General features: G+C 40.1%; 1 long non-coding RNA gene across 1 annotated transcript; it reads left to right on the top strand.

Annotated features, from left to right (window-relative positions):
• The first annotated feature begins 16,990 nt into the window (after positions 1-16,990).
• LOC135097986 (uncharacterized) lies at positions 16,991-20,488 on the top strand. Its single transcript, XR_010266406.1, has 2 exons — positions 16,991-17,460; positions 19,450-20,488. It is a non-coding gene; the product is annotated as an uncharacterized LOC135097986 (long non-coding RNA).
• The last annotated feature ends 379 nt before the right edge of the window (positions 20,489-20,867 follow it).

The following is a 20,867-nucleotide window of genomic DNA, read 5'->3' as shown; positions in this document are numbered from 1 at the left end:
CTGGGAGGAGAGGAGCAGCTCGGTGAGTACCTTGTTATTTTGGTTAACAGGACAGCCCGTAGCCCGTCCATATTAATGGCGGTGACAATGCCATCACGGCTCCCCGCCCCGCGCCAAGCCCTTGCCTGCTGCCGCCTCGAAGACACAGCCTCCTCACCCAGCCCCGGCACGCTGGCTGCCTCACCACAACACTCTTGATTGACAAGCAAAGGACAGGGGGAGAGGAAAGGAAAGAAGGGGAGACATTTTTTGTCGGCTTCCTTGGGATGAAGTGGAGTTCCCACCCCCCCCATCCAACACTCCCACCAGCCGTTCCTGAGAAAACAGGAAAAAAACTGCATGAAAGTTTTTGCAGGAATGATATGAGTGAGGTCACCACATCTTTTTAGTTTGTAGTGCACCTTGGTTTCCTCACGCCGCTCTGCAGCCACTGATATACCAGGTGTGTCATGTGCAAGGTACGTGTGAGTGACGCCAGGTAAGCTTCGATCCTGACGTAGGTGCTTCTCGAGGGAAATTCTGAAGGTCCCCAGTTTGTTGAGCTTTGTTAGCAGCACTCACACCTAACTTATCACTTCATCTAAAATATCACAACGAAGAGAAAAAAATGAAAAAAATTTCTACCTAAATATTATGGAAATCTATGAATAATTTACATACATTTTTGTTATAGATACAAAAATAAACAAAAATAATAAGAAGAAAAAACTTTAGTCTGAAATACAAGCTCATACGAAGCGCACACACACACACACACACACACACACACACACACACACACACACAAATACAACACACCTTCTCCCTCCCTCTACACTGACAGTTTCACTTGGAGCCCCTCTACCATTGCATTAATCTCCATAAATACCGTTTACTTATCCCGCGTCTTACTAATGACCCACTCTCTTCATCATTTGCCTTATCCTTTTTTGTCATCTTACCCAGTCTTCTCTCTCTCTCTCTCTCTCTCTAACACTAATTACCTTGTAAAATGAAGAGGGACAGAGAGAGAGAGAGAGAGAGAGAGAGAGAGAGAGAGAGAGAGAGAGAGAGAGAGAGAGAGAGAGAGAGAGAGAGAATGGCAACGGCGGAATAGGGAAAGTGGGTAAATTATAAAAGAAAGCAAGTAATGTGTGTGTGTGTGTGTGTGTGTGTGTGTGTGTGTGTGTGTGTGTGTGTGTGTGTGTGTGTGTGTGTGTGTGTGTGTGTGTGTGTGTGTGTGTGTGTGTGTGTGTGTGTGTGTGCTGGAAAAGAGGACGAGAAATGTACGAGGTAAATGGAACCAAGTGATACTGGACAGAGCGTGGAGTGTTGAGCTGCGTGTCTACGCTTCCCCGATTCCGTGCGTCAGGTGTGAGTGAATGAGACACCTGGCATGATGGACAGGAAGCCGCTGGAGTGGGAGACACAGTTAGCAGGTTAGGAGCGCCCGCTGTGAGGATGGTGAAGATACACCGAGCAGCAGCAATGTGATGGAGATTGGTGAACCATCAAAGCAGAACAGACGCTGCGAGACAACCTGCTCTTGGTGTCACTGCATAGCGTTCTGAGGGAAGACAGCGGGAAGACACACTTTATCACTTCAACTCTAGACAAGGAGTTACGTCAATAAGTGAATGATTCAGTCTACTGCAAAGGATGAGGCTCAGCGTACCTTGGTAGACTCTATGAGGCGGTAAAGACTAGAGACTGAAGGTGGAATATCTACATTGCTGGAGGATGTGTTGTATGTTAGCAAAGAGAAGCGTGTTTACCTAACACTGGAAAGGCAAGGAACTGTTTCGCTAAGGCACCACAGCCTCACTGCCCTCCATCAACAAACACCACACCGAACACAACTAACACACACACGAGTCTGGCAAATCCTACAGCGAGTGTCTTGTGGCAGGCGATGCTGTTGTTATACACTTGCCAATCATCAGAGAGAGAGAGAGAGAGAGAGAGAGAGAGAGAGAGAGAGAGAGAGAGAGAGAGAGAGAGAGAGAGAGGTTCCTTCATCATGTGACAGTACCCAAACACTCCTACAGCGAATGTCATAAGCTTTTGCCAATCATCAGGAGTGCCACAGGGATCAATTGCCAAGCTCTCAAGGGCATATACTCTTCTGGTGATGATATCCTTGCTAAACTATCGCTAGAATCATATAAACAGTCTTGAAAAACCATTGACTTCATTTTTTAAGTTGAAATCTACATTCATCTGTCTGTTTTTTACAATGTTTCATTAACTCTAAGATGATGTTAGTATTTAATAATAGGCAATATTGACATGGCGCGGATATTCTTAAATGGAAAGACTGAACACAAAGCTACATATTTTCCATGATGGCCTCACACAAGTTGTACCATTTCATTACAAAACAAAGGTACAGTTTCTGTCCGAGAGCGATCACTAAACTTCTCACTCGAATTTCAACTGGCAAATATTTCCTGAATACATATTTTTCTGAGGAGAATTACGCAGGGAAGGAAAAATCAAATACATTCCATTTATTATTAAGGCAACGTATATCCTGTTCCACCACACACGACCTTCTACTTCCCCTCTCGTATCCTTCACCGCCCTTCATCTCTTCACTTTCCGTCTCGCATCAGGTGTACGCCAAACACCACTCTTCACTCATACCAACTCTCTCTCTCTCTCTCTCTCTCTCTCTCTCTCTCTCTCTCTCTCTCTCTCTCTCTCTGTTTCTTCTTTTCTTCTTGTAATTCTTGAAAGAACACAAAGTTTTCATTTGCCAGCAAGTTATCATGAAAGTTTAACGAAAGACAAAATAAGCAGCAGCTTGAAATAGGGCTAAAAAAATGCAATGGTGACATTTCAATGAATGACATTTTTGATGTGCATGTGTGTTGAGAGAGAGAGAGAGAGAGAGAGAGAGAGAGAGAGAGAGAGAGAGAGAGAGAGAGAGAGAGAGAGAGAGAGAGAGAAAGAGAGAGACACACTATTGTGCAGATGTGAGGTCACCTTTCCGTGGCCATGGTGAGACACTTGCCTTCCACTCGTGACTTTTATTATTTTTTTTTCTTTACTGTTAATTTTGTAACACAAGGGGAGAGGTGTGACACAGTGTCTCCATGCTTGTTAAATACTTGACTTGATTGCTTACACAACTAGCTGGTATGCTTGCATGCGAGGAGTGACCCATCTCATTATTTTCCACAGTAACTATCGATAAAACACGAAACTTCAACTTTCACTTGGGCCAGCCACTTTTTAAGGAACAAACCTTAAACTGCTTTACACAAAGTGTCTAATTAAATAAAAGGGAGAAATGAAGTTCCTTGTGACATGACAGGGGTGGTGTGTCGGGCAGGGCCAGGGGCAGAGTGGTGAGGGACGAGTTAGGCTAGCTGCAGCAGGGTGTACGATTGCAAAGGTCATAATCTGTGTCATCATGAAATGTGACACTACTTATCATTACAATGTCTAGTTTGGTGTGTCAGCGTGATGCTGCAGCAGGCGACCGTGGCTCTCACACTCCGGAGTCTGCCTCTCCCCGCACACCAGAACAGGCGCTACTCACCAGTGCACGACGCCTCGTCTGTCCCTCAACACTGGCACACTCTTCCCTTCGTCAGGGTCACGGCACGTCAACACTTCGAGCAACAAAACACAGGAACACGTTTGGCAAGCTGCTGCGCACACCCGCCTTGTCCCGCGTTCGGTGTACGATAATAGCAAATGTCATTTATAATCATTCGTCTTTTCACATTTATATATCATGAAATTGTGTTTTTTTTTTTTTTTTTTTTTTTGCATAATAATAATAAGAATATAGCTGTAAGACGCATAAGAAGAAAAAGGAAAAAAAAAAAAGGAAACGAGATGACTAGCGGCTGATCATGTCGACATTTTGAAAATTTTCTTGGCTTGTCAATACAATATGAAGGTAAAGTCAAAATAAAACTGATCAGGAAAAGAAAAGAAAAAAAATAGGTGCACAAAAGCCATAATAATTATTATAAACAAAATTATGTACTGGCAATGGACTGATATCTTATAGCAAATGTAGCCTAATCCGTAAAACCATTCGCGTGGTTCACTAACATGGTCTTTATATACAGTTCATATGTAATATTTTCATCACAAAAAAAAATATATATATATATATATTCACATTCAGCAAAAAAATATATCAGTCATTACTGGTTAGAGAAAAAAGATATATATATACATAGATGACGGAGAACGGGTAGCTGTCTCAGAGTTGCCAGTTAGTTTTTAAGGACTGGGAGAGATGTCCGATTGCTTATTTGTGCCGCTGGATAGCGATGTATACTGAAGACCAAGCTAGCAGTGGGTGTAAGTGACGAGGCATTGAGCAGCTCGGTGAGTACTGAACAGGGAAGCTTAATTGGTACAGTGTGCATTTGTTCCAGGTGTTGTGCTGGATGTAACTAGCTGTGCCCTCGCTGCTGGCTGTGACTAAGCTGTCCGCTCGTTGTTCATGTGTCCAGCCGCGTTGATAACAGCCTGTTGTGTCCTCTTGCTGTCCTCTTGTACGCACCCAAAGGCGTGTTGGTAAACATGTCTGTCTGCTGCTGAAGACTTGGTGAATGGTTAGCCACACCGAGGGATGAGACAGACCCTGTACACCAGTGGATCCCAACCTTTTCTCCGTGTTTTCCCTCTTGAGCCACTTCACCTGCGCGGATTTCCTCCTTCATACAGTGAATGGTTAGCCACACCGAGGGATGAGACAGACCCTGTACACCAGTGGATCCCAACCTTTTCTCCGTGTTTTCCCCCTTCAGCCACTTCACCTGCGCGGATTTCCTCCTTCATACAGTGACAAGGAAATGCAAACACTCTCACAACACAGTCATGGAATGTTGACCAAAATTATCGTACAAAGTCACTACTAAGGCAACAAAAGTCAACTGAAGCAGTTTTTTTTTTCTTTCTCTGTCTGCCAATAGCTGGTCATTTTTATTTCCCTCAATTGATTTCCCTCCTGGAATCCTACAGTTTCCCCCAGGCTGGGAAACAAGGTATTAGCAGCAGTCCGGTTTTTGTTCGTAAACAAAAAGCGGACAGCAACACATTTATTATTATTATTGTTTATTGACCATCAACATCCCTTACAAATTTACACTTAATTACATGCGATTGGTCCATAAAATAATGACAAATAATTTTTCATATATGCCCATAAAACTTCATATTTCAATAAATAATGCATCACTGTTACCAGTTAACCGAAAGAAAAAAAAAAGAACTAAATTATTTACGTAAAAAATCAATAAAACACTACTTTTCAACCTGATAAAACTGAAAAAAAAAAATTATATCAAAAACAACAATCTTCAAACAGCAACAATTTCCATGCGTACTAAACAAAATAAAAGGGAATAACATTCAAAAACATTAACTTAAAACTTATTCAAACTAACCTAATATAAAAAAAGTTGTAAATAAAAACTATTCCAAAAAGATAAATCTCAAGTAAAACTAATCCAAAACTTAATTACACACGCATCAATACACACAACAAGAAAAAATATTAAAATTAGTTAAATCACAATTAAACATCCCCTAATGACACACACACACACACACACACACACAGAGACAGGCAAATATGTACACTGAGGATGGGCTTTGAAACAAGTGCAGTGGTGGTGGTGGTGGTGGTGGTGGTGGTAGTGCAGGAGATGAATTCCATGGTGATGGGTTAATGAATGTACTCATGGGCAAATTGTGGCACTGTGGCGGAGTTCTCGGGTCATTAGATGGGGAAAGCCCATGTTTACCTGACTCCCCGCCTCCACTCCCCCCCTTGACCATCACCCCCCCCGCCCCGCCACCGCCCATAATGACCTGAGAATACACCCTTTACATGGTCACGTCCTTGGCTCATTCACTCATTCATTCATGCATTTCCTCTTTTTTGCTGTTAATCTTTTTCTATTTTTTTTTTTTAGATGTAGTGGAAGCAAATTTGCCATACATATAATGAAAATTATGATAATACTTGTTGAGTTTTTTTTTCACTGTAAAAAATGTCTTCTTATGATATAATAGCCTTTTAATAACAGTACATTTCTCCTCTTAATATTATCAATATATATATATATATATATATATATATATATATATATATATATATATATATATATATATATATATATATATATATATATATATATATATATTATAACACGGTATTCACTATTAGCATTTACTAGGAGACAGTTTTGACACACACACACACACACACACACACACACACACACACACACACACACCTATATTATAATCTGTTCAGAGGATGAAGTTCGTTCAAGATGTGGCAGATTCTGGAATTCCCATGAGTGCGACGTTGCCAGTTCGTCCGCCAATTATCAGATTAACAGTCTGTCTCCCTTCCTTCGCACCTGTTTCTCTCTCTCTCATATATATATATATATATATATATATATATATATATATATATATATATATATATATATATATATATATATATATATATATATATATATATATATATATACACACATACACACACACACACACACAACTACGTGGGAGTGCTAATCCCTTTAAATGATGCCCCACCACCACCACCACCACCACCACTACCATCACCACCAGTACCAGGACAACGTGGCAATTTAGGAAAAAAAATATTTGCCAGGTCATAGAATTTATACAAATCGAGATAATAATCTTAAACATCGACACTCATTGTACTATGTAGCTTCCTTTAGTATATAAAGAATACATAAACTATCACTTTCAAACAGCACACGTATGGGAAACAAAAGAGAGAGGCCATGTACGAAGGTTGATTTGGCAGCATGGCTAGAGGTAAACCACCATACTTGCCCCACCTTGAACGGACTTCATTCTCTGAACAGACTACAGTTTTAATATTGGGTCCAGCTACCTATTAAGAAATAGGTAAAATTAGTGTTGGTAAAACCTCAGCCTGTTGTTGTACGTGTCGTGTTCCAGTTGAGGTTGGCGTGATAAGTGGAAAAGACAAATATGGTGGTGATTTTATAGGTGGACTCTGAAGATACTTTATAGTGTATGAAGTGGCTACACTGTACAAGAGGTAGAGGTGAATGGGTATTACACGCACGGCAAGGAGGACAAGGTGGCAGGTCACCGCTGTCCTGTAAACACTCTGGAGGCACGTTGCCAAATGCACACTGATTTTCTCACGCTGAGCTCATCGTGTCGTCTCATTCACGGAAGTCAGTGTCCTTGCCATACTTTGAGTGAGCAGTAAAGTGTTGCCGTATTGTGTGCTGCTGTATCAGCTGCTTCATTGTGCGTCAGCTCCTCATGTTTTCAAAAGTCCTCTTCCTTGTGCACTACTTGAAGAAATTGAGTGCACCACCATGCAGGAAGTCTTCTCCTGGTGTGTGTACCGAGGAAACACCTGTTTGTCTGCTGTGAAAACCTGCACAATTTTATAAAGTAAATATGACATATGAAGAAATGACACGTCAATAATAAGTGGAATTCTCCAAGCAGCGAAACATGAAGCAACCTGCTGCAGCAAATTGCTGACGCCACGACAAGCTTCACTGTTCTGCAAAGTAAACATGAATTTTGAAGACACGACACACCCATGATGATTGGAATGTTGCTAATACTGTAATGGACAGACTGGTTGCATGGGTGACAGCTTGTTTGAGTGAGGCGGATGTTGGTGGTTTGCGCGGGTGTAAGGACAGATACTTACTCCTGGGACAAAGGAAGTGAGTGACTTGCTGGTCGACTGTCTCTGCTGCTTCATCCTTCACGACGCCACCAGCAAGTGCAAGGCCGCTGTTCTGAAAGACTTTGCTCTGCCATCACGATTGTCTTCAAAGACCACAAAAGTGATTAGTCACTTTCTCTGAACTGTCCCGATTAATAAGGCTGAACTACTGTCACTCCTATCACTGCAATCACGAACACACGCTTGGAAATGCCACTAATTCCCACGAGAGCCTGTTAAAGGTTGTCCAGATAAGACGCGGAAGCATTTCAGAATCCGCACATAATATACGTACATCACACTGTTCTCACTGGACCCTACTGACGGAAATAATTCACCTGTTTGTTAGAGTATTCCAGAAAAACGACGTAACACGGCCTCTCAAACCCATAGTAGCCTGCATTTACACAACAACAAAAAGAAAACAACTTATTACGTACGTACTTCAAACTTAATGCACTACAGAATACTTATAATATATATATATATATATATATATATATATATATATATATATATATATATATATATATATATATATATATATATATATATATATATATATATATATATAGTACATACTATTACCACAGTTGTATCGTTCTTGCATCTGATTGGCTGTTAGGTTCAAATCGAGGCCTCTGATTGGTGCGCGTGGTGCGTTCCGCCAGGGCTCAGCTCCAAGCTGCTGAGCACGCCAAGAAAGGGACCACAGGTGATGGAATCAGAGGTTCTAGACAAGACAGTGCCATGCCTGGCTTTCCTTGTGAAGGTTTTCACGCACCACTGTTTACAACGCGATCCAAAAGCAAGAAGAGGAAGCAGCAAACAATGAACGACCAAGAGACGTTAAGCGAGAAGGCGAAGACGCAGAGGAAGGAAGAGGCCAAACAACCCAGCAAGAAAAGGAGGTTAGAGAGCATGGAAGACTGCGGCAGCCACAGGGCCAACACGGAGATGGAAGGCGTTAAAGAGATGAAGCATCGCACCAACAACAAGGGAGACCATATGAAAGGCTGTGAGAGCAGCAAGAGCAGCACCAAGCTGAATGATGGCAAACAGGTTAAGCAACACAACAAGAAGAAGAGGAAGGCGGGAGACATGGAGGACTATGACACCCACAAAAAGAGGAAGGTGGATGGCGGTGAAGAGAATAAGGAACACGGAGAGCAGAACAAGAGGAAGGATAGAAAAGATAGGAAGACGGAGGCCACGGAGGGCGAGAAAAAGGCCAAGAAGAGAAAGACGCGGGATATTGAAGACCACGAGAGCCAACCGAAGAAGAGCAAGACGCAGGGTACAGAAGAGGACGTAAACCAGCCCAAGAAGAGCAAGACGCAGGACAAGAAGGAACACGAGAGCCAGCCCAAGAAGAGGAAGACGCGGGATACAGAAGAGGACGAGAGCCAGCCCAAGAAAAGCAAGATGCAGGGTACAGAAGAGGACGAGAGCCAGCCCAAGAAGAGCAAGACGCGGGACAAGAAGGAACACGAGAGCCAGCCCAAGACGAGCAAGACGCAGGACAAGAAGGAACACGAGAGCCAGCCCAAGACGAGCAAGACGCAGGATGCGGAGGAAGACAAGAGCCAGGCCAAAGATTGGGGGGAGATATTCTGGTTCAACGTGTTGAGGGTGGTAGTGGACACCGAGCTGGCCACTGGGACGAAAAGAAATGTAAGCGAGTACTGTCGTATTGATATTGAGGAAGGACAACTGGTGGACGGGGCAGTGCGCGGCCACCCTTGTACTGTTCTCCTGGATACCGGCGCTTCTGTCACTATAATGATGGTGTCACTGGCCGAAAAAATGGGCCTTGTCACGGGCGATGAGGAGAAGGTGACGGTAATCTCTAACACGGCTTATGGAACGTTGCGGCTGGAGGTGATCAAGCTGGACGAGGTGGTGATCACCCTGAAGGGCGGCGTGGAGGTCAGCACGCCCTTACAGGTGTTTCCAAAGGAGATGGAGGGTCACTATTCCGCTGAAATGATAATCATGTCCATGAACCGCCTGGAGGAAGCCGAGATCGTGCAAGAGTTCCATCCCGACGGCAGCGGCAGCCTGTTTCTCCGCCACCCTGAACGTCTGCGGCGGAAACCTGAGCCAGGGTTCGTAGGGAAAGTATACACGTTTGTCGCACGAACACTAGATAGCGAGGAGCCGCTCACAGTACTGGTGGACACTGGCGCCGCAGCATCATTTGTTGTGACCAGGTTCGGCCGGGAAAAGTTGATGCACAGGGCAGGCAGGTGTGCTCCGCCGCCGCAACTAATCTCGCTGGACTTTGGACAGGGCACACGCGCACTGATGATGGACGTGGACACCGTTCAAGTGGATCAGGCATATGACTTCTTGTTTGGAAGAGGGATGCTCTATAATTTATGTGCTGTAATGGACTTCATTGACTATTCTTTGACCTTGAGGGTCGGTACAGTAACGGTCAGGCTTCCCTTCCACTCGTCCCGCTGCGGAGGGAGCGCTGATCTCCTGGAAAAATATGCCGAAAAATAGATAAAAAAAAATAAAAAGCGAAAGAAATAAAAAAAAATATATGTATAAAGAAAATGAAAAAAAATAAGAAAATAGAAAAATAATAAAAAAAAAAGTAGATACAGTAAATGCTAAGAAATAAATATAAAAGTAGAAAAAAAAAATAAAATTGAAAATAATAAAAAAAAAAAATCCGTAGAGCACATGACAATAAAGGCAGCAGCGGTTGGTAGTGATGCATGCATGGCTAAGAAGACTGAGGAAAGTAATGAGAAGGTATGAGAAGAGGACCCGATGGGCTGCACTGAAGGCTGGCCAAGAAGCAAGAGTTCAAGACCAAGGTGCCACACACAGTGAACCTAAACACAGAGCGGTTCCAGGACTGGTGGAAGAAGAGTGCGGGGATCTTGAGAGGAGTGGATAGAGAAGTACTGGGAGAAACGTGTGGAAAGTCACGCACAACTAGACAACAATGGTGGTGGAGTGAACACGTCAACAATGCACTGAAAAGGACAAAGGAAATCAAGAAAGAGTGGGAGCAGAGCGGAACGAGGCAGAATAAGTTGGAATACAGAAGAGCAAAGAAGTTAGCAGGGAAAGCAGTGGCGGTGGCTAAGGCTGAGGCATGTCGTGATTTACTGGAAAAGCTGCAAACACCAGGAGGAGAGAAGAGAACATGCAGGATACCAAGGAGTAGGAACAAGCCAATAAAGGATGTAAATCATGCGAAGCAGATGAAGGATGCTACTGGTGTGGTGCTAACTGATATGAAGAAGGTACAGGCGACATGACTGACAGGAACAAGGTACAGGAGAAGACTGGGATGTTTGTGTGAAAAGCGTGACTTGTGACAGAGGATAGAAAATGAAAAAGTATATTTGATAATACAATTATGTACATAATTGTAAAAACCGTAACTTGCTCAGGAGGATGAAAGAAAGGAAACAAAAACATTGAAGAAAATATGCATTTTGATAGAAAAAAAATTGATCATGAAAAAGAATAAAGAAAAGAAAAAAATAATAAGATAATACAAGTAAAAAAGAATGAAAAACGTAACTTAGTGTAAAAAAAAATAAATAAATAAAAGAAAAAGTAAAATACGTGCTGTAATAATATTATCGATGTTTGTGTGGAAAGCGTAACTTGATCAAGAGGATAAAACAAACAAAAAAAAAAAGGAAAAAAAGGAGAAGGTAGTAAAATTATGTATGGAAAACAAATCCTGAAAATTACAAAAAAGAAAAAGTAAAAAAAAAAAAAAGATATGCAGTAATATCTTGTCCTATCACTCCAATCCCTCCTCAGGATCCCCCTAAGCGTTTTGCCTCTGCTAGTTGGGGGGACCTGAGGAGGTATTTTGCTGATTTTCCTTGGAATGACTACTGCTTCCGTGTCAGAGACCCGTCTTTGTGTGCTGAGCGCATAACAGAGGTGATAGTGTCTGGCATGGAGGCGTACATTCCTCACTCTTTTTCTCGTCCTAAACCTTCTAAACCTTGGTTTAACACAGCTTGTTCTCGTGCTATACATGATAGAGAGGTGGCCCACAAAAGGTAATTAAGCCTTCCATCACCAGAATCTCATGCACTTTATATTTCTGCAAAAAAAAAAAATAAATAAATAAATAAAATAAATAAATAAATAAATAAAAAATGAAATAAATAAATAAATATAAATAAATAAAAAAAGAAAAAAAATAGAAAAATAATGAAAGTAAAAATGAAAAAAATATATTGTAATAAAATTAAGTATATATATATATATATATATATATATATATATATATATATATATATATATATATATATATATATATATATATATATATATATATATATATATATATATATATATATATATATATATATATATATATATATATATATATATATATATATATATATATATATATATATATATATATATATATATATATATATATATATATATATATATATATATATATATATATATATATATATATATATATATATATATATATATATATATATATATATATATATATATATATATATATATATATATATATATATATATATATATATATATATTATACCCATTAATACTTCTACTACCACTACTACTGCTACTACCACTACTACTACTACTACTACTACTACTACTACTACTACTACTACTACTACTACTACTACTACTACTACTATGTTTACAACCACCCTCGCTAGAGGCGAGTAGGTAGAAGAAAATAAGCAGTAAAATAACGGATTCATATGTGAAAAAATATAAAGAAAAAATAAAAATCATCTATCCTACCTCTAGCGAGGGTGGTTGTAAACATAGTAGTAGTAGTAGTGGTAGTAGCAGTAGTAGTGGTAGTAGAAGTATTAATGGGTAGTAGAAGTATTAATGGGTATAATAAAAATAATATAATTTTTTGATAATATAGTGCCCCTTGCAGCTCTCACCTCCCGTGGGAGGCACAGGGAGGTGTTGCTCTCTCACCTCCCGTGGGCAGCTCCGTCACCTATTGTGTGTTTGTTAGGCACGTTAGGCCCACGTGGTGACGAAGCTCCATCACCACGTGGTGTTGTGTGCTTGTTAGGCACACGTGGCGATGGAGAGGATGCCCTTGAAGTTTCTTGAAGTTTCTTGGAGAGGATGCCCTTGAAGTTTCTTGTGAGTTCTGAGTGGGGTTTGAACCCCGGCGTCCCTCACTCAAAACTCCAAAGTCCATCACTCTACCCACTGGCCCACGAGGGCCCATAATAGTAGGTGTAAAGTTGGGTATTTCCCCGTATTGTTTTCACGTCACTAAATATCACTGTAGCTTAATGATACTTTTTGTGTAGATACATACTGTCGTGAAACATGTTCATGAGGAGTTACAACCAGATTTATGTAAAATAAAAAAAATAGAAAATAAAAATATGTAAAATAGAAGATGGTCTTGCTAATTGCAACATAACTCTTCAACCTTTTAATTCAGTCAGTGTTTGAAGTAGCTCGTCATGCAGGGGAGCATTTTTTCTAGGTATGTTAATAACTACTTTTTTAACAAGTCGTCGTAAAATTAATAATTATGAGAATAATTATTAGAAAACATTTTTATTCGTATGAAAATATTTTCTTAAATGTTTTCTTTTATTTTGATAGAAAAAAAAAAGGGTCAGTGTCGATCATAGAGCATTTATCTATAAAGAACAACAAAAAGTATGAAAAGCTGTTGATGAATGTGAAGGACGTGTGAGCAAGAGTGCAAATGACTGCATCTCCAGAAAACGGCGCCTGCCCCTCGCTCTGCTGGCTGCTTGCCTCGCACTTTTCTCTTGGCGGGTGTTTCATCGTGTCATCCAGTACATGCAGGCGTCTCAAAGTGTTTGCTGAGACAGGTGTGCCAGTGTCGCTGTAGACATTGCTCTCTGTGTGCCCAGGCCTGAGATGTGACGCTGCCTGTGCCGCGGCAAAGTCCACCCTTGCTTTCATGGCTCTCTTGTGTTGCGCAAGAGAACCAAATGTTGTGGTGCACGGACTCCTTGTCTTTTGGCTTTTGTTACCTGGACATCACAGTACATACATGTGTACTTAGTGAAGTATAAACATTCTCTCTCTCTCTCTCTCTCTCTCTCTCTCTCTCTCTCTCTCTCTCTCTCTCTCTCTCTCTCTCTCTCTCTCTCTCTCTCTCATACAATTATGTGCATAATTATAAAAACCGTAACTTGCTCAGGAGGATGAAAGAAAGGAAAGAAAAACGTTGAAGAAAAATATGCATATATCATGTGTGAAAGAAAAAACTTGATCATGGAAAAAATAAAGAAAATAAATAAATATAAGATAACACAAGTTAAAAAGAATGAAAAACGTAACTTTAAAACTCTAAAATAGAGTTTAAGAAAAAAAGAAAAAAGAAAAATTCAAAGAAAAAGTAAAATACGTGCTGTAATAATATCATCGATGTTTGTGTGGAAAGCGTAACTTGATCAAGAGGATAAAAAAAAAAAAAAAAAATAGGAAAAAAGGAGAAGGTAGTAAAATTAAGTATGGAAAACAAAACCTAAAAATTACAAAAAGAAAAGAAAAAAGTAAAAACAATAAGATATGCAGTAAAATTAAGGATGCCTGTGTGAAAAAGAAAGACAGCGTGAAGAAGAGGATGAATTGTGTGTTTTCCTGCAAGAATGTGAGCCTTGCTTGTCACGCAGGAAGAACATTTTCTCTGTGAAATAAATGAAAAAAAAAAAGAAAGACAGCGTGAAGAAGAGGATTAATTGTGTGTTTTCCTGCAAGAATGTGAGCCTTGCTTGTCACGCAGGAAGAACATTTTCTCTGTGAAATAAATGAAAAAAAAAACACGAAAAAATGAAAATAATGTATTAAAATTTTACATATGTGTGTGAAAAACGTTTCCCAAAAAGAATTAAAACAGGAAAAGAAAAAACAACAAAATATAAACCAAAATAATGGATGCATTTGTGAAAAAAATAAAGGAAATAAATACGCAATGTGGATGTTTGTGTGAACAGCGGGATTTGTCCCAGAGGGAAAACAAGGAAAAGAAAATGTGAAATATGTGAAAAATATATCTTTCAAGAGAATGAAAAAATAAAAACGTGAAAATGTGAATAAAAAAAAATAAAGAAGAAAAACAATTATGTATGTGTGTGAAAACCGTAACGTAAAAAAAATAAAACAGAAAAAAAAGAAATAAAAAAATTAGTAAGGTTATGTATATCAATGGGAAAAACGGAACTTGAAAAGGACAAAAATGAAAAATGAAAAAAAATGTAGTAAAATTATTGAAGCATGTGTGAAAAAGTTAATTTGATGGAGAGGATAAATTAACTTTTTTTCCTACATAAACTTGAGCCTTGCTTTTCATGCGGCAAGAAAAACAAATGTAAAACAATAGACGTGTTTGTAAAAAAATGCAAAGAAAAAAAAATGTAACAATTATGGATGGATTCATCCAAGAGAATGAAATTACACGAAGGAAAACGAAAATACGAACAAATGTGAAAAAGATATGTGAAGAAAATCATTAAATAAAAAAACGCTAAAAAGATAAAAAAAAAAAAAAAAAGAAGAAAGAAGAATATTTTATAATAAAATTATGTATATAAGTGTGAAAACCGTAGCTTGTTCAAGAGGATGAAATAAAGAAAAAAAAGAGAATATATGTTCCCGAATATATGTATACTCGTATAGTGTGTGTAAAAAAAAGAAACTTGAAGAATAAAGAAAAAAAATGAAATAAAAAACATCTCTCCCGACTGTTAACTTGGTGTACTCTTCAGGAATAACATAGCCAGTGGGAGTCTGGGGAATTGGAGGAGCTTGTTGAGCGTCCTGTCGTCACTGCCGCACGTAGCGGCTCGTAGTAGATGTGGACGGCACATGAGCCAGTGAATGTTCATCCACTTTTGACAAAACGTTAGCCACCAAAGCACGAGAAGATTCTTGAGTAGAAGTAGCATCAGCTTTCAGCTCGACCATGGCCTCCCTCGACTTCACAGCCGCAGCAGTCGTGGAATGATTGTGCTCGTTCACAGTTTTCACGATAGTGAAGGTTTCATCCCCTACTGTTGTGTGAACACGAGCCTTGCATGCAGTAGCCTCACATCGCCAGTATTGCTTGGTTCCATCGGCGTTTTTCTTCTGTGCAGCGTAGATGAAGTTAAGATCATCAACAAGCTTTTCCCTGCCACGCCTTGATAGGATTGTGTGCGGCATGTTGCTGTGACTGTGGTGGCCCACGTACTGAAAAGTGAAAATAGAAAACCGAACCAGTGAACGGTAGTCAAGCTAACAACCTGATGTATCAAATCATGATTCGAACAACACACTCACACAACATCACACACACACACACACACACACATTGATGGTCGGATCTTGTCGTAGTAATGGAGTTTCGTAACTAACGCAACAAAAATACAGCCAAGGGAACGAATCACCCTAGGGGACAAATAACCCTAGGGTTCCAATCCTCCAGGGATGAATACCCCGGGGATGAAGCAACCGGGACATTTCACCCGGGGACGAATCACCCTAGAACCAGTAGTAGTAGTAGTAGTAGTAGTAGTAGTGATGGTGGTGGTGATGGTAATATTGATAATAGTAGTAGTAGTAGTAGTAATAGTAGTAGTAGTGATGGTGGTGGTGGTAGTAATATTGATAATAATAGTAGTGTAATAGTAGTAGTAGTAGTAGTAATGGTGGTGATGATGGTGTTAGTAATATCGGTAGCAGCAGTAGTAGTAATAGTAATATCGGTAGTAGTAGTAGTAGTAGTAGTAATAGTAGTAGCAGTAGTAGCAGCAGCAACAGCATATGTTTGTTAATGGAATCGGCAGCGATAAAGTCATCTCCCCCATCCTAACAAAATAATACAACGGTAATCGGTAATAAATCATCAATGGAGTTTCACATTACAATAGCCTGTAACATGGAGTCATAAATATTCCTCATATCACATCATTAAGTCGTTAATAATAACAAAAACTTAACTATTGTAATATACAATTATATATAACACAAAAATAAAACGAACATCCCCCGTAACATTTCATAAACCACAATACAAAAATAACAAGCCTGACTGCCCAGTTCTCTTGCAGTGCTTTTATTTATTGTTTTTTTTTTTTTTTTTCTGTAGTGTTATTAATCCCCAACCTATGTTCGTGCGGCCCTATGCACTGTTTTGTAACCAACTTTTCTTTAGTAAACTGTTAAACTGCGACTGATGTACAGGCACAGTACAAGGTTTTCGGTACAGGTCAGAGTACGTTTCAGAAAAGATGGGATTGCTATTTTTGCTGTTCGAACTTTTTTAGGTTTCGAGACGTGAGCTCGAGGCGATGAAGGGTCGAGCCTGAGGGACTTCCCATTTTTCAGTGTGTGTGTCGTGGTGGCGAGGAGCGGTGGTGTAGCTTCCTTTGGCTGCTGCTCCTCCTGCTCCTCCTTTCTTTTTCCCCTTTAGTCTTTTTTAACGCTTGTCCTCGTGTCCCTCTTCCTCCTCGTTGCCTTTCCATCGTTATCGTTATCATCATCCTCGCCCTCTCCGCTGGCTTTGTGTTTCTCACCTTACATCTGCAGATGGGGCTCACATTCCTCTTCCTTTTTCTGCTGCTTCAACGCTTCTCGATTTTAATTTTCTTTCTCCTCGTTCTCATCTTTTATCTTGTCCTCCACCACTCCTCTCCACACGAACAAGGACACACACACGCCACACTGTCACTGTCGATCCGGTGTCATTGCAACGTCTTGTTCAGGTGAGTTTCAAGCCTTGTATTAAACAGTGGAAGTTTGCTTATCTCGTTGCAAGCGTGTGTGTGTGTGTGTGTGTGTGTGTGTGTGTTAGTTTTCATGATGTTTATAGATAACTTTGATAAGTTTTTGTTTCATATTTCCAAGTTGGATGTAGTTCTTAAACAGTTTTTATGTAGTTTTCATGATTTTTATAGGTAAGTTTTGTTTTCATATTTCAAAGATACACGTATATCTATTTTATTTTTTTAAATGTTGGTAATGGTACTCAGACTCTTTACGTCCCTCCATCATCACCAGTTTGCTTGTTTTTTCCCTCGCTTCTCCACTCGTTGGCATTTTCTCCTCCTCCCTCACTGTTTACTTGTTCTCTTCCTCCATCCTTCGCTCGTTCCTCGTTTTGCACCCTCCCACTCCTTTATGTACTTCTCTATCTTCCCTCTTGCCTCTTCTCAAGTTAATTTGTTCCTGCATCAGTAGTGAGATTTTAAAATATTTGGTAGTATTCCCAGTATCACGTGAACATTGATAATTTCTCCAATAGGTTTACAATTATTACCCTTCATCTTCTTTCCATCCTGCCCCCTGCCACCTTCCCTGCCTCCACCCGTGCCTCCTTCCTCAGACTCTACCCCCTGCTGGCCTCTGTTACTTCTTGCTGCTTTCCTCTCTCCTTCCTCCTCCTCCACTGTTCTTTCTTTGCCTGTCAGTTGGTTTCTTGCAGCATTCCACCGTTTTCCTTCTCCCTCCCTCCGCTCTAAACGTCAAGATGATAAATTTCGTTCTCTTGTTCGTTTGCTGTCTCCTGTCTACCACTTCTCTCTCCCCTTTCCTCCCTCCCTCTTCAGAGATTTATTTCCTTCACTGGTGGATGGAGAGTTGTGCATCGTGGAAGGAGGAGAGGCTGGGGAGGGGAGTAAGGGAATGTTAGATGGCTAAGTTAGATGTACTTGGCTTCATTATCGCTTCTTTTCATGGTAATTTGGTGGTATTAGCTGGTGGTACTACTACTACTACAACTAATTATTATTATTATTATTATTACAGGATACAAGCTCTTCAAGGGTCATTCAGTCCCTCGTTTCCCCCTGATTCATGTGTTTCCTCCTTTACTCGTTAACTAGTTACTTTTTCTCCACGCCTCCATCCCCATCCTCTTCTTCTCCTTCCCTACTTTCTCTCCTCGTCCCCCTCCTCGTTTCCCTTCCTCCCTCCCTCCCTCCCTCCCTCCCTCCTAGAATTGCCTCCCAACTATTTCGTAATTAATCGTAAATCGTCCTTCTGGTGATTCATGGTTTAAAAATATTATAATTTACGTGATGCGTGTTAATGTTAAAAGTTCCTTGAATACTGGCAATGTACGCGACGTGCGTCTCGCTGATATATTTTTCATCATCCTCTTCGCGCTTCCGACTTCTGCCCTGAATATTTCTCTTTCCCTTTTCCTCTTTTCTTTAACTAACCCTCTGTTATGATCCCCACCTTTGCGTCTTTTTTTTTTTTTTTCATCCGCCACCACCTTCTCTGTCTGTCTGTCTGTCTGTCTGTGCCTCGCCCCTTTCTGTTTATCTTTGTCTATCTCTTGTCTGTCTTACTTTCTCTGTCAGCGTCTGCCTCTCGTCGATTCCCTTTCAGTTTTCTGTTATCGCTTACTTGTACGTGTGATAAATTACACAGATCTTTATAATTTCTTGTTTCATTTCCAAAAGCTGCTAGTATATTTACTCCATTGCTGTCTCGGTGCAAGTTTTCAAGTCCTTGAAATAATTAGGCAGTCAGTTATTTGTTATTGACGAGGATTACGGAACAACAACAATAACGAATGAACGCTTTTAGATGGTTGTGATACGTATACCACCTGTTTACCAAATATAATAATAGGAGCTTCAACTCTTGCGATCCGTATTCAAACATTTGCTATAGTTCTTGTTAACACAGAAAATTAAGCCATTATAAGTGTTAGAGATTACACAAATTTCTTTGGTTTGCAACAGGAAACCGGAACAAGGAGACATGAAAGTTGGCGGTGCGTGTGGCTGTGGTGAGCGGCGGCGGCGGCGGCGGCGGCGGCGACGACGGCGGTGGCGGCGACGACGACGACGACGACGACGACGACGACGTGTGGCGTGGCGAGCGGGTTTCTGCAGTATCCCTCTCCTTCCCGTTTTCTGTTATTCCCCTTTCTCTTCCTCCGCCTAGTGTACTGCTACTCGCTCTTGTACGGTGACTTTTTTTTTTTTCCTTCGTTACAATATTTTGTCTGTTTTCTCTTTTCTTTTCTTCTCGTGCTTTTTATTCACATTATTATTTCTTATTCTATTTTTTTTATTTTGTGTGTTTGTACGTGTGTATTTTCCTCTTCCACATTTTATTTGGATTTTCTTAATTTTTCTCGTATTTTTCTATTCTCCTATTCTTCCTTGTATCACACACACACACACACACACACACACACTGCGTAGTGTAGTGGTTGTTAGCACGCTCGGCTCACAACCAAGAAGGCCTGGGTTCGAATCCCGGGAGCGACGAGGCAAATGGGTGAGCCTCTTAATGTGTAGCCCCTGTTCACCTAGTAGCAAGTAGGTAAGGGATGTAACCCGAGGGGTTGTGACCTCGCTGTTTCGGTGTGTGGTCACACACACACACACACACACTTCATCGTCTCTTACTACCGATGCCGTTGCTATGACAAGTATTTTATTTTAAATGAATTTATTATTTATTAATTTATTCGCTTATTATTATTATTATTATTATTATTATTATTATTATTAAATAATTTGCATATTTATTTATCTATATATATTATTTATCTACATATATTATTTTTATTTTATTATTATTATTATTATTTATTTTATTTATTTATTTTTATTTTTGTGTGTGTGTCGGGGATGAGTTTTACAGCTCTCATCGCAAGTTGTATTAAAATTCAATAGCCACATTTGCTCGCTCGTGTATATATTGTTTAGTGTTATCAGCGGTTCTTAAGAAACAGGATTTTAAGAGATTATAAACTTTACGTGATATTAAGTTTTGTTTGGTTAACACTTGATGCGCTTCATCCTTCTCTCGCTCTTTGTTCGTGTTTCATTCTCTTTCCTCATGTAAGCTGCTGTCCTCATTCGTTTGTTCCCTTCTTTTATGCACTTCAACCATCCAGCCACAATTTCTCGGTTGCCTCTGCACTTGTGTTGTTGTCTTTTCATCTTGTATTCTAAGGCAATGGAACAGTCCGTTGATTTCTGTTGCTATTTTTAAATTCTTGCACTATATACATTTTTCATAGATTTTCCTCACCACACGCCACCACCGTCCCTGTTGATGCTGCCGTCAACTTTATTGGTGAGCCTTGCGTCCCAAACCTTTTTTTTCCCTCTCTCCTGTATTCCTCACCGCTCGTTTAGGCTGT

This window comes from Scylla paramamosain, unplaced genomic scaffold, assembly GCF_035594125.1.
Source record: "Scylla paramamosain isolate STU-SP2022 unplaced genomic scaffold, ASM3559412v1 Contig39, whole genome shotgun sequence".
NCBI lineage: Eukaryota > Metazoa > Arthropoda > Malacostraca > Decapoda > Portunidae > Scylla > Scylla paramamosain.
Note: the sequence above shows the minus strand (reverse complement) of the source record. Positions and strands in the feature narration are given on the sequence as shown.